The 12,926-nt window shown below is 37.7% G+C and overlaps 1 protein-coding gene across 4 annotated transcripts in view; it reads right to left on the minus strand.

Moving 5' to 3' along the window:
* SFMBT1 (Scm like with four mbt domains 1) overlaps positions 1 to 12,926 on the minus strand; it is a 130,011-nt gene that overhangs the window by 77,451 nt on the left and 39,634 nt on the right. The window contains exon 1 of one of the 4 annotated variants that reach the window (XM_029917614.1): positions 10,528 to 10,611. The exons of 2 other annotated variants lie outside the window; for them this stretch is intronic. The gene's annotated coding sequence lies outside the window, so the exon portion shown is untranslated. Of the gene's footprint in view, positions 1 to 10,487; positions 10,506 to 10,527; positions 10,612 to 12,926 lie in introns of those variants that run through there. One more of the 4 variants, XM_029917615.1, reaches the window with a different exon arrangement.

Raw genomic sequence — 12,926 nt, forward strand, 5'->3', positions numbered from 1 at the left:
AAAAAAAAAAAAAAAAAAAACCCTACTATAAAAAGGGAAAGTTAGAGCTGGGAACAAAATAATGAATATTTTTAATTATTCATGAATTTTGATATCCTTATTCCCCTCTTCTCCCTCCAATTATCATGACCGAGAATAAGTCACATGACTGTAACTTGGACATTTGGTAAAGGTGGCCTAAAACTCCCAGACAGCTGATCAAATTTACATTAAGCTAGAAGGGAGTCTGGTAGTGGGACAGATTAATACTTAAAAGGGATAATCAAGAGACCAGAGATATTAATATAGTTTAACCATAGAGTTCAGCTACAGGCAGAATAAACAGACACCTGAAATAAAGGCCTCCAAATGTTTTTTAAATTCTTAGCTCAAGGTTAAGGAACTGACATGAACCAAAAAGATCCAGAAGGTCACATCAAGCCTAGAAAGTTACTTAATTGTCTTTACCTCCCAAATACCTACACATATGCTCATCTCATTATAGGCAGCCCCCTGTGAGGGGAAGAGTGAGGGCAAGAGCGAGGGTCTGAAAACTCGTTGGTAACTACATTAGAAATCAGAAGGGCAGGTCAATGAGAGGAGAGACCAAGTACAGATACATACTCCAAGAAAAAAGCCTGCATCAGATGAGGCTAAAACACATTTCTCTCTCCCTCTAAATTCCTAGTGGCCTTAAGATGTGATATTTTATTGCAAATTCTCTGGTACATGAACTGTTGGAAGTAACATAAAAGCCAATTATATTTCATTAAAAGCATACTATTCTCTTGAAGAGAATGAGAATCAACAGAAGCTGAATAATGAGTACAACTAAATTTGTTCTACCCAAAGTTCAGCACAGTAAATATCGTTAAAAAGATCACTCAGCAAAACCAGTAGAGGTGCTCAGAGGGAAGTCAGGTCTCTTTGACTTTGTGCCTTTGTCTTCGTTGGCTGGGCAAATGCTTCTCTGAACAGTGGACAACAAGACCCATAGCTGGGGAATGGCAAATAGCAAGAGTGGACTGGACAAACCATAAAAAGGGGACCCCGCTTAAGTTCCTCATGCCATCATTTTGCTAGCTCGGCTTCCCCAGCTGTTACATAGGAAATATGCATATACTGAGTGGCTGTGAAGACTAAAGCATAATTTACATAGAATACAGCACCACACAAATAGCAGGGACCTAATAAATCCTATTCATTAGAGTATTAGAACTATGCCTAAACCTTCATATTCCCATACAACTGTGTCCTCTCAGCTAAGGAAGTGAGGGGTCATCAATTTTAGAGGTAACTGAACCAAAAGTACAGAATATTTAATAAAAAAATTTTAAGTGGTTAACTTAGTCTTCTAAAGGGGAGAAAATCAAGGTGTAGGAATGATTAACACCGTATCAAAAGTAACCAGACAGCCCTGATAAGGAAGCATGAGGCCTCAGGAGCCAGATTGGTGAGTATGAGTCCCAAGTGTGCAGCATGCTTGCTGTGTGGCCTTGGATAAGTTATGTAACCAATTTATGCCTCAGTATCATCATTTATAAAATGTAGATGTTAACAATGGTACTTGTCTCATAGTTATTCTGAATATTCAATCAATTAATGCATGTAAAAGTTTACAGCACAGTGACCCCTCAGCAGATTAGCTATTTTTGCTTTAACAAACCTCTTAGTAGAAGAATGAAAATACTATTTCAAGGATTATTCCCAACTCTTCAGTACTTGAAATACTCACTTTGCTTGCCAAATACCCTTCTAACTCTTCCTAGTAAAGTTATACAGTAACTTTTCTTTAATTAATGTACATTTCTTGATTAATCATTTGATGGAATGAAAGGACACAGAGTTTAGAGAATAGTCAAAAGGCTTAAAAAAAAAATTGTGTGATAAGCACAGCCACCATCAAAAACCTAAACCTTAGAATCAGCAGGAAAGCACACAAACAAAGCTTCTGTCCCCAAGGGAGTGAAGAGGCTTCTTCCTTAGTCCCAGAGGTCTGGAAAAGAGTGGCAGGCAAGCTATAGTGACTAATGTCTCCAGATCCCTGGAAGGCTGCCTTTTGTCCAACCATTCACTAAACTTTATCTTCTACTCTCTCCTCTCAAAGCCTTCAACCAAAGGCGTGATGTTAAGGCAGGATGCTTCGCGGGTTCCACTGTTTCTTTTGTTGTATATTAAGCACATGGGTATTTTTGGAAGCTTTATGTCAGACTTTAAAGACTCCTGGACTGTAATTACATGTTCTGTACAATTAATTCATTAGGATGTTTTAAGACGTTTAAGGTGCTAAAAGAAGCAGATCATCAGTTGTAAATGCCAAGGATCTTTGGATAGGCTACTACCCCTCAAAATCCCAACAGGCACCTAGTAACTGCACGCTCTGATCAAATAAAAACCAGTGCCTTGGGACCGTCTCCCCGCTTCTGGGCAATGCTGCTGCCCCCGGGGCATCCCTGGGAAACTGTGGCGACTGACTACTGCAAAACTTGGGCCATCAGGTCATGCTCCACAAACCTATGAAGCAGGCTGAACATTTACTAATGATGACACAAAGAACAGGGTAAGTATTTAGTAAAAAAGCAGGAGTTATCCAGAAAACAAAACAACTCTTCAGTAGCTTTTAGGATAAGTGCTCCCAGGAAAGGAATAAACCTCTGGTTACTACTAGAGATAAACTGGAACACGTTACATGTATAAAATAATACAGTGCAAAAAGCTAAATAGGCATTGGGGGGTTGGGAGCCTAAATTATGATTATCAGGGAAGTAATTAAACTCATATGTAAGAAATAAAACCAAAACCCCCACCGGCAGAACAACAGTCTACCTGTTCCTCTGGAGCTCAGCAGGGTGCCTGGCAGCCTGTGGTTTGCTCAGTATTAGAACTTAGTTGCAGCTTGTTATTTGCTTTTGTAGAGCTCAATACATCTATTAATCTATAGAGTAAACTTCCTCTGAGAAACAGAAGTGCTTATGTTAAATACACAGAAATTTTTGCTTAAGTCTCTGCTCCTTTTAAACAAAAAAATGATGCCTCCTCCTCCACTTTTATATTCTTTCTCTAAAAACGTTTTTTTCCTACCATTAAATTATTTAAGTAAACTTAAATACACTACTATAAAGACTGACAGTTTTCCAAGATTAGCACTTACCAATTCCACTTTCTAGTGTGCAGTACAGAAATATCTACATAATTTTCAATTCTTACTAATACTGACTATGCTACACCAAATTTCACACTGAATAAGAAAAAATAAGTTTTATTGAAATAGAAAGCTTCTTTCAATCTTAGATAAAACTATAACCGAAACACAGACAGGTGCCTGAAGTCATCAAAACAAGCTGACAAGAATTCAAACCTTTGTTATTTTCAAATTAACACAGGATGGGTTTGAGGCAAGTCAATGGGTATTGATATCTGTTTCCGAGGGGCAAATTTCCAGCACCATCTATGAAACCTGTTCCGAGTTATATTCCAAAGCGCAGATGGAGGGGGGAGAGGGCAGAACAAGGTTATTATTTTAATTGCTGTATTTAAACTGTTGAGAAAATAAATGAGCTAGTTAGTTAAAACACCCAGGAAAAACATATCATCACAACTTAAAGCATACACTCTAAATCATTAATGTGTTTTTCTTCAATATTTTCTTACAAGACGTGAGATTATAAATGCAGTACTATTTTCCATTAAAGTATAAAAGAAAATTCAATTCAGATGTCTAAATTCACATTAAATCCCTCCCAAATGATGAACTGAAGATGACCACAAGCTTAGCCACATCAGGTCTAGAACTTCATGGCCTCCAGCCAGACGATGAGAAGGACACTCGGTCAATCCTTGCTGACCAGGAAACCCAAAGTTTGAGGAGGCTTCATGTCAAATCTAACTAACAGAAAGTTTTAAGCTGACTTCAAATTCCTCTCAAAACAATGTTTTAAGGGGGGAAAAAAGTACCAATAAGCCATTCAAACAGCACCAGTACTACTCTTACCTGAATCTTAAACAAAATGTCAAATTCAGACGGCTAGTTAGACTTCAAAGAGCCACCTTAATGAAAAGTCTTGTCAAGACAATTGTACCAACTCTAACAAACACTATGGTAAGGACTTAGCACCATGGATTTTTGGCCTTAAATGTGGAATCTGTAAAGCAAATGATTAAAACTACCAAACAGACATGACTGCCCCAGGGCTGCCCAGCCAACTTTGTAATTTCAGAGGGGTGGAGATGGAGAGGGGTGTAGAATGAAGAGGAAATTTTTTCTACTTTACTCAAATGATGAGCAATGAAGTTCAACATATAAACATTTTCCTTTTGCTCACTTCCCCCCCAAATAATAAGGTACTTTATGCTCACATCACTCTCTCCTTATCAGACTTTTGCTTAGTGCTGTCAGAACTACACTGCACCTCCATGTACATGAGCTCAACTCCCTGGATGATGTTTAAAAAACCTTTCTTTGTTTCACTAAACAACAGAGATTGGTGGATCTAAAAGCTGAAAGAAACTTTGATAGACAGTACCTAGTCCAATGGTCCTCATAGTTTTGTGGTTATCCATCCACCATTCTCATGTCCCAACATTTCCACAAATAACTCCTCTCCATTAACCTAGGGTGTTTCTCTAGCATGTTCCTTGAGGAGGAATGTATCTATACATCCTTGAGTAAAGGAAGTTATCCACTGAGGAGGAAGTTATCTACTCTATGTCAAACACCACCAATGATACAGTGACAAACAAAACTCCCATGAATACCTTCTGGGATAATCTATTTCACCTCTGAGTTGCTGCCCCAAGTCCCAAAAGCTTCTACCCATACGTATTTCCCACTCACAATGAGTCTGTACCTTTGCTCACACAAAAGCCCTGCACACAACCGAGAGAACTAACAGTTACTCCGAAGATAGGTCCTAAGTTCCCTTACCATCTTGGACTTCCTCTGAAACACATTTCAGTTTATCTGTATTCAAACAGAACACAGAAGAATAAATTAAAGCCTTAAAATGATCATGATTTCATTTTATATTTTTAAAAAATTATTTTTTAATGTTTATTTTTGAGAGAGAGGTAGAGGGAGTGAGGGAGGGAGACAGAGAATCTGAAGCAGACTCCCCATTGTTAGTGCAGAGCCCAATGTAGGGCTCAAACTCAGGAACAGTGAGATCATGACCTGAACTGAAGTTGGTCGCTTAACCAACTGATCCACCCAGGCATCCCTATGATTTCACTTTAAATAGCCTACTACTTATGTGACCAGGCAAAATCATTTCAAAGCTAAGTTTGCTCAGTTTATTAGACTTTGATCCCGAGAGCATGGTAATCAGGCTCAATGGAACAAAGAACAGTTCCTTTCTCAATGTGTTCCTTTAAAGTCAACCAATCATAGAACTAAATATATTTTTTCCAAAAAAAGATACAACACTCTGGTTTCTCTTCAGATCGCATAAATCTTTTGCCTTTTACAAAAAAAGATACATAATAGCCACCAGATACATGAAAAAGTGCTCAACATTATGAATCTTCAGGGAAATGAAAATCAAAACCAAAATGAGATATCATCTCATACATGTTAGCATAGCTATTATCGAAAAGACAGAAAGAATAAAGTATTGAGGAGAACGTGGAGAAAAGGGAACCCACATGCACTGCTGGTGGGAATGTAAACTGGTGCTGCCACGATGTAAAACAGTATGGAGGTTCCTCAGAAAATTAAAAATAACACTTCCATATTATCCAGCAATTCTATGTCTAAGTATCTGAAAGAAACTAAATCACTACCTTAAAAGATACCTGCACCACCAAGTTCACGGCAGCATTATTTATAATAGTCAAGACATGGAAGCAACCTATGTGACCAACAAGAGATTAATGGATGAAGAAAATATACTATACTTATACAATGGAATACTCTTCGGCCATAAAAAAGAAGGAAATTCTGTCATTTACAACAACATGGATGGACCCTGAGAGCAGTATGCTAAGTGAAGAGAAAGACAAATGCTGTATGACCTCATATGTGGAATCTAAAAAAACCAAACAAGGTGCCTAAGTGGCTCAGTTGGTTAAGCATCCAACTTTGGCTCAGGTCATGATCTCAAGGTTCACAAGTTCAAGCACTGCATTGGGTTCTGTGCTGACAGCTCAGAGCATGGAGCCTGCTTTGGATTCTATGTCTCCCTCCTCTCTCTGCCCCTCCCCTTCTCACACTCTGTCTCTTTCTCAAAAATAAACATTAAAAAAAAATGTTTCAAAGATGTAAAAATAAAATAAAATAAAAAACTAAACAAAAAAAACAAATTCATAGATTCAGAGGCTAGATTGATGGTAGCCAGAGATGAGGGAGGGGTTTGTGTGAATGGGTAAAGATGGTCAAAAGGTACAAACTCCCAGTTAAAGGGTAAGTCAGTCCTGGGATGTAACAACAGCATGGTGACTATAGTTAACAGTATTGTATCATATATTTGAAAGCTGCTAAGAAAGTGGATCTTAAAAGTTATTGTCATAAGAAACAAAAATGTGAGGGGACAGATGTTAGCTAAACTTATTGTGGTCATCATTTTGTAATATATACATAAATTAAATCACTATATTGTACTCCTTGTACAGTGTTATATGCCACTGTATCTCAATAAAACTGGGGGGAAAAAAAGAAATGTTGATGTTGATACCCATAGTGACTCTTAAAGTCAGGGACTTGGTTATTTTATCTCTCTACCCCAGTTCCAAATAGATTCTCAACGTATGTTTGGAAGGAAGAAAAAAAGGAGTAAGAACTCTAAAGCTAAAAGATTTGTGTAAGAAAGTAAAATTTATGCAGGTCAAGATAATGCAAAATAATAAACAGGTAGAAGCAAACAGGCTGGTGGCCTATGTAGAGACTTAGAAGAAATATTGAGAAAATTAAGTTTCAAGAACCAAATCTAGTCACTGGTATTTAGGAGTTCAAGGCAACAACTTAATCATTATATAACTAGGGGAAATGGCAAGGATCCCATTATTGGAACCCTTATTACCAAGGTCAAAAAAGACTCAACAGTAAGGCTGCAGTAGTGAGTTATTGCCACACTCAAGCAATTCATTTTTTTTAATGTTTTATTAATTTTTGATACAGGAGAGACAGAGCATGAGAGGGGGAGGGTCAGAGAGAGAAGGAGACACAGAACTGGAAGCAGGCTCCAGGCTCTGAGCTAGCTGTCAGCACAGAGCCTGACGCGGGGCTCGAACCCACGAACGCGAGATCTGACCTGAGCCGAAGCCGGAGGCTTAACCGACTGAGCCACCCAGGTGCCCCATCAAGCAATTCATTTATGTGTCTCCTTTAAGGTGAAGATTAGTCCCAGCATCTGAGCAGAGGCTGGCTCTCTTGGCTGGATCTCAGCATCCTGAGGTTATAACTGTAGAAGCAGGGAACTGGATGGAAATGACAAAGGTCACAGAAGAAAAAGGAGCCAATTCTCAAGTGATCTAAGTTGGTTCCAGCTTGGTTTGTGATTTTTAAATGTTCAGATTCCAAAGTCTGAGCACTGCCTTTCAAAAAAAAAAAAAATTGCCAATCATTTTTGCAAAAACAGGGTACCTTTCAGGAGAAACTAAGAAAAATCACAGGTAGATCTGAACACCCTACAATGTGAAGGGGAAAAGAACTAAACACACATTCCCTGCAGAATTCAATTCTCCCCCTTAAAAATGATCATAGCACCTTGTACACCCTTCTAGAGGAGCACTCCAGCCCACCTGCACCTCAGGGCCCACTGCTGTCCCAGTCTCTATGGCTTGGTGCCATGCCTGGCCGCAGTAAGCGGTCAATCTATGGTCTGCTCAATGAAATCAATGGGGATAGTTCTGTCATCACTTCAGATGGAATTCCAGTCTCTACTCTCAATACTTCTCATCATGATCTTTTAACTTAAAAAGTGCCAAGAAATTAAAATAATTATGGAAAAACATTTCAGCCCTGAAAATTAAGTAATCTCTACACCCAACGTGGCATTCAAACTCCTGACCCTGAGATCAAGAGTTGCATGCTCCTCCAATAAGTGAGCTAGACAGGCACCCCGCTTTGGCAGTATTTTTTATTTGTGGCAAAGCTGTTACATCTGATACATTACATAACATATAAAAGTCCACTCGAATGCAAATTACTTTAAAGCCTGGCCTACTATATGTGTGACACAGACTAGCTGTTTCGCTGTACTGTTATAATAACTGCTACATTCATAGCAATTACTTACCAAACACATAGATCTTTATGTGCTGCACTCAACTTTTATACCCTCAAGGGCTAATTCCAGCCTGATCAATTAGTGCACAAACCTTCTCCACTCCTGCCCCCCTCTGTTCACTCAGCTCTGCCCCTTCAGAGCATCTGCTCCTTTTATCCAAAGTACAGTATATCTACTTACGACATGCTACAAAGTTATTGTGACATTAGTGTTTAAAACAGATACACTGACAGCCAAAAGAAGAAAAAAATCATCCCATTTGGGAAGAATTGTGAAAATGGAGTTAATGGCTAAGTGAGAAAAGTAATAATGGTAAAAGTACAATCAAATTTACATCAACTTTGTAGCTTTTCTTATTTATACTTAAGATCAAGGAAAGAACAGAAAACCATTTTATAACAATAAAGCAGCATAAGAGACAGAAGCATCATAAATCAAGTCTGTAAAAAAAAAAGCAGCAGCAAGTAATTACTATATGCTCATTACAAAACACTATGCTGGAAAAAAAAATTTGCTCGAGATCGTAATCTGCTCTTATAAAGCAATAATTCACCATACATACAATCTTTGCCTACAAATGAAGAAGCCAAGAAGGACACTCTTATACAGAGTTTCCAACAGAAGGGTTTGCTCATAAGGCATTTAGGGAGAGAGAAGAGAAAAACCTTCAATTTGCTAATTAGTTGCAACTATTTGCCAATTCAACTGGGAAATGGTGCATTAGAAAAAAGACCTAACCACAAATGACTCGTTAAGAGTCACTGCATTTGTAACTAAAGAGATCATATGCAACTACACCACTGGGTAACAAAACAGAAGAGAAGATGTTTCTTTTAACAAAAGTAATCCAATTTATAAATGACGACGGAAAAACAGAATCTCAAATAAAATCAATTAATGGAGCTAAGTGTTAACCATCAATAACAGCTTACATCAACCACAAAACAAAGACAACCTGAAACATTATATGTCCCCTGATGAAAGAACACAATACCAACTATGAAAAGTCTTGGGGGGGAAGTCAAACCAGAATTGGATGGATGGAGCTTCTAGAGCCAACTGAGAAGTCAGAGGAAGAGGATAAACGTCACCATGGTGACCTCAACTTTTACTTCACACCATACATAAAAACTCAAAATGAATCATAAACCTAAATGTAAAAGCTAAAATTACAGAGAGAGAGTGCACGCTAGAATTATAAAATACCAAGAAAAAAATAGGAGACAATCTTTCTGACCTGGATTGGTGAAGATTTTTTAAGTTTTTTTTTATTTAAAAAAAATTTTTTTACATTTATTTATTATTGAGAGAGCACGAATGGGATAAGGGCAGAGAGAGGAGACACAGAATCCAAAGCAGGCTCCAGGCTCTGAGCAAGCTGTCAGCACAGAGCCCGACGTGGGGCCGGAACCCACAAACCATGAGATCATGACCTGAGCCAAAGTTGGTCACTCAACTGACTGAGCCACCCAGTTTTTAATAAAACCCCTAGTTTTTTATTTTTAAAAGTCGGTCGCTCAACTGACTGAGCCACCAGTTTTTAATAAAACCCTTAGTTTTTATTTTTAAAGAGAATTTTATTTTAAGTAGGCTCCATACCCAATGTAAGGCTTGAACTCACAACCCCAAGATGAAGAGTAGTATGTATGCTCTACTGACTGATCCAGCCAGGTGTCCCCAAAGGTATTTTTACATACGGTCCCAAAAAGGCAGAAATAATAAAGAAAATTCAATAAACAGGGATTGTATCAAAGTTTAAAACTTTTTGCTATTCAAAGATTCCATTAAGAAAAAGACAAGGGGCACCTGACTCTTGATTTCAGCTCAGGTCATGATCTCACTCATGATTTGTTGAGTTGGAGCCCTGTGTCTGGCAGTGTGGAGCGTGCTTGGGATTCTCTCTCCTCACTCTCCTCTCTCTGCCCCTCCCCCTCTCACACTCTGTATCTCTCAAAATGAATGAATAAAGGTAAAAAAATAATAATAAAATAAAATATTAACTATTAAAAAAGAAGTCACAAACTGCGGGGCAGGGGGAGGATTTGCAAAACATTTACCTGCCAATAAATGATTTGCATATAAAAGCTCTTTTACAACTCAAGAAACCATCCAATTTTTTTTAAACAGGCAAAAAATGTGAATGAGACTTTAACAAAGAAGATGTATGAATGGCAAATAAGCACATGTAAAGACACATCCTTAGTCATTAAGAAAAACAAATTAATACCTCAGTGGAAATATCATTACATACCAATAAAAATGGCTAAAATGAATAACTAGCAATACCAAGAGTTACAAGGATGTAAAGAGACTGCAGCTCTCACACAATGCTGGTGGCCTTGAGCTCGAAGTTCGTGAGATCAAGCCCCGCATCAGGCTCCACGCTGACACAAGCACTCACTGCTATGAACTGGAAACAACCCAAATGGTCATCTATTAGTGAAAACATATACAACAGAATAATTCTCAGCAATAAAATGAACTACTGATATGTGCAATAACAGGGATAAGTTTCAAAAACATCATACTAAATGAAATACACCAGACAAAAAAGACTACATACTGAATGATTCTAGTGATATGAAATCTGTAGATAAAGCAAAACTGTAGAGGAAAAAGCTATTATTGGTTGCCAGGGCATAGGCAGGGGTTATTGGTAAAATGGTCACAAAATCATTTGGGGAGGGGACAGAACTCTTCTAAAATTAATTGTCATGATAGTTGCATGATTGTAGCAATTTATTACACTCAATTTAACTAATAATGTCAACATGGGGGAAGGGGTTCTATAACATCTAAACAAGTGAGATATATATATATATATCAATGTTCCGGAAACCTCAATTTTTCTTAAATCCTCTGGTCATCTTGAGCAGAAGAATCTCTCACTTTCAAACATCTTGAGTCCAAAAGAAAGTGGATGGCAGCTCACACTCCCTATGCTCTCACCAGGGAGCAGCTCTTCATTTCTAATACAGGAACCAAACTACTGTTCTAGCTAAGGAAGGAAAAGAGGGTAGAAAAGATCATCACCTATTTTAAGCTTTGTGTTCTGTGCCACTGTCCAGTTTATTCTTCAAAGTTTTCAAATATGAATTGCACTATGTATTGTGTTATTTCTGAATTATAACAAAAGCAAGAGAAGTATTATTTCAAATTAACTCCATATTCAGTAGTTAGGAGGCATTCTCCCCAATTTAGTTTCCATAGGGTAAGTACTCATTTAAGTGAAATGCCCGGCACTGAATAAGTGGGGCAAAAACCAATGACTGTCCTGAGGGCCCCAAACCCATAGTCCAAGACCACTGATGGCCACCGAGAACCCTACACCATTGGGCTGAAGAACCCACAAACTGTTCACCTAGTCAGCACCAGCTTGCTAAACCTGGAGCAAAAGTTTTCAAAACAGTCTCCTCTTTTCCCCCAAGTTATATGTTATTAAGTACAAAAACAGTAAGAAAATGAAATAATTCAAGTTTAATTTGCTCAGAATTATTATTTTTATGTAGATTTCCAGTAGCTGGTTATGTGTGTGAGTCTTTGCCCAAAATACTTCATTTCAAAAACAGAGCTATTCTTTTTATATCTTAGTTTCAAAAGAAAAAACCTCTAGAGGTCCTGCATAACAGCCAATACCACAAATCAAATTGAAATCTTCACACAGAAAAGAACTTAAAAGTGATAATACCAACTGGATATTAATACTATTTAAAAAAAGTAACTGATTTTTACAAGTGATAAATGATGTTATAGTTTTAAAAAGTCATAGTTTAGAGATAAATACTGAATTACTTATAAAGTAATGTAATACTCAAGATTTGCTGCAAAATGATGCGGTGAAGGCAAAACTGCATACCTGTCAAGAGGAAAGTATAGATAAAATAAGCCCCAGTAATGGGATTTTCTGATTCTGTATATTGAGTATGGCCATAATAAAAAGTATACCATGAAGTAAAATTACATGGATAAATCAGCCTTCTCAGAAGTTACCACAAAGCAGCAGCAGTGTAGCCATTAACTGCTTTAAACACAGAAATAAAAAGAGTGTGTGGTAAGTGACACTGTGACATTCACGGTGCTGTTGCATTCTGAGCAGCGAGACAGGGGTTCCCAGGACTAACATCCAAATTACACTGTACTACATCCAAGACACAGTTTGTATTTTAGAGATCTTTCTGGAAAATCAATGCTATTTAACAACTATATATTGACTAAAAGATCATCACTGTTACTTGACTATTTCCAATTTCGGACAATTCTTTTATGTTTTCAAACACCTATTCTTTCAACAATGAATGCTGAAGCTAGAATAGTAAGGGAAAAAACTGGTCTATCATCGGAAATCCATCTTCTGAAGTTATAAATATGGGATTTTAACTAAAAAAGAGGCAGTATCACCAACTGCTAGGTCACATTTAGTTAATGAAAAAGAAATTCAAGGTTCTTCCTGTTGTATGTTCTCATAGCATGAGACCTTCTTCCTTCATAGTACTCAGGGGCATGTCTTTCTACTCCTTTTTTTAATGAATTGATTTTAATGACAGGTAGTTTTATCCTGATTTTCACTTGTTTAAATTATTTTTTTATCTTTGTTTATTTCTGAGAGAGAGAGAGACAGAGTGGGGGAGAGTGCCCAGGGGAAGGTCAGAGAGACGGGGAGACAGAGGATCTGAATCTGGTTCTGTGAGATCAGGACCAGAGCCTAAATCGGACATTTAAAAATGA

This window comes from Suricata suricatta, chromosome 12 (assembly GCF_006229205.1).
Source record: "Suricata suricatta isolate VVHF042 chromosome 12, meerkat_22Aug2017_6uvM2_HiC, whole genome shotgun sequence".
Classification (NCBI taxonomy): domain Eukaryota; kingdom Metazoa; phylum Chordata; class Mammalia; order Carnivora; family Herpestidae; genus Suricata; species Suricata suricatta.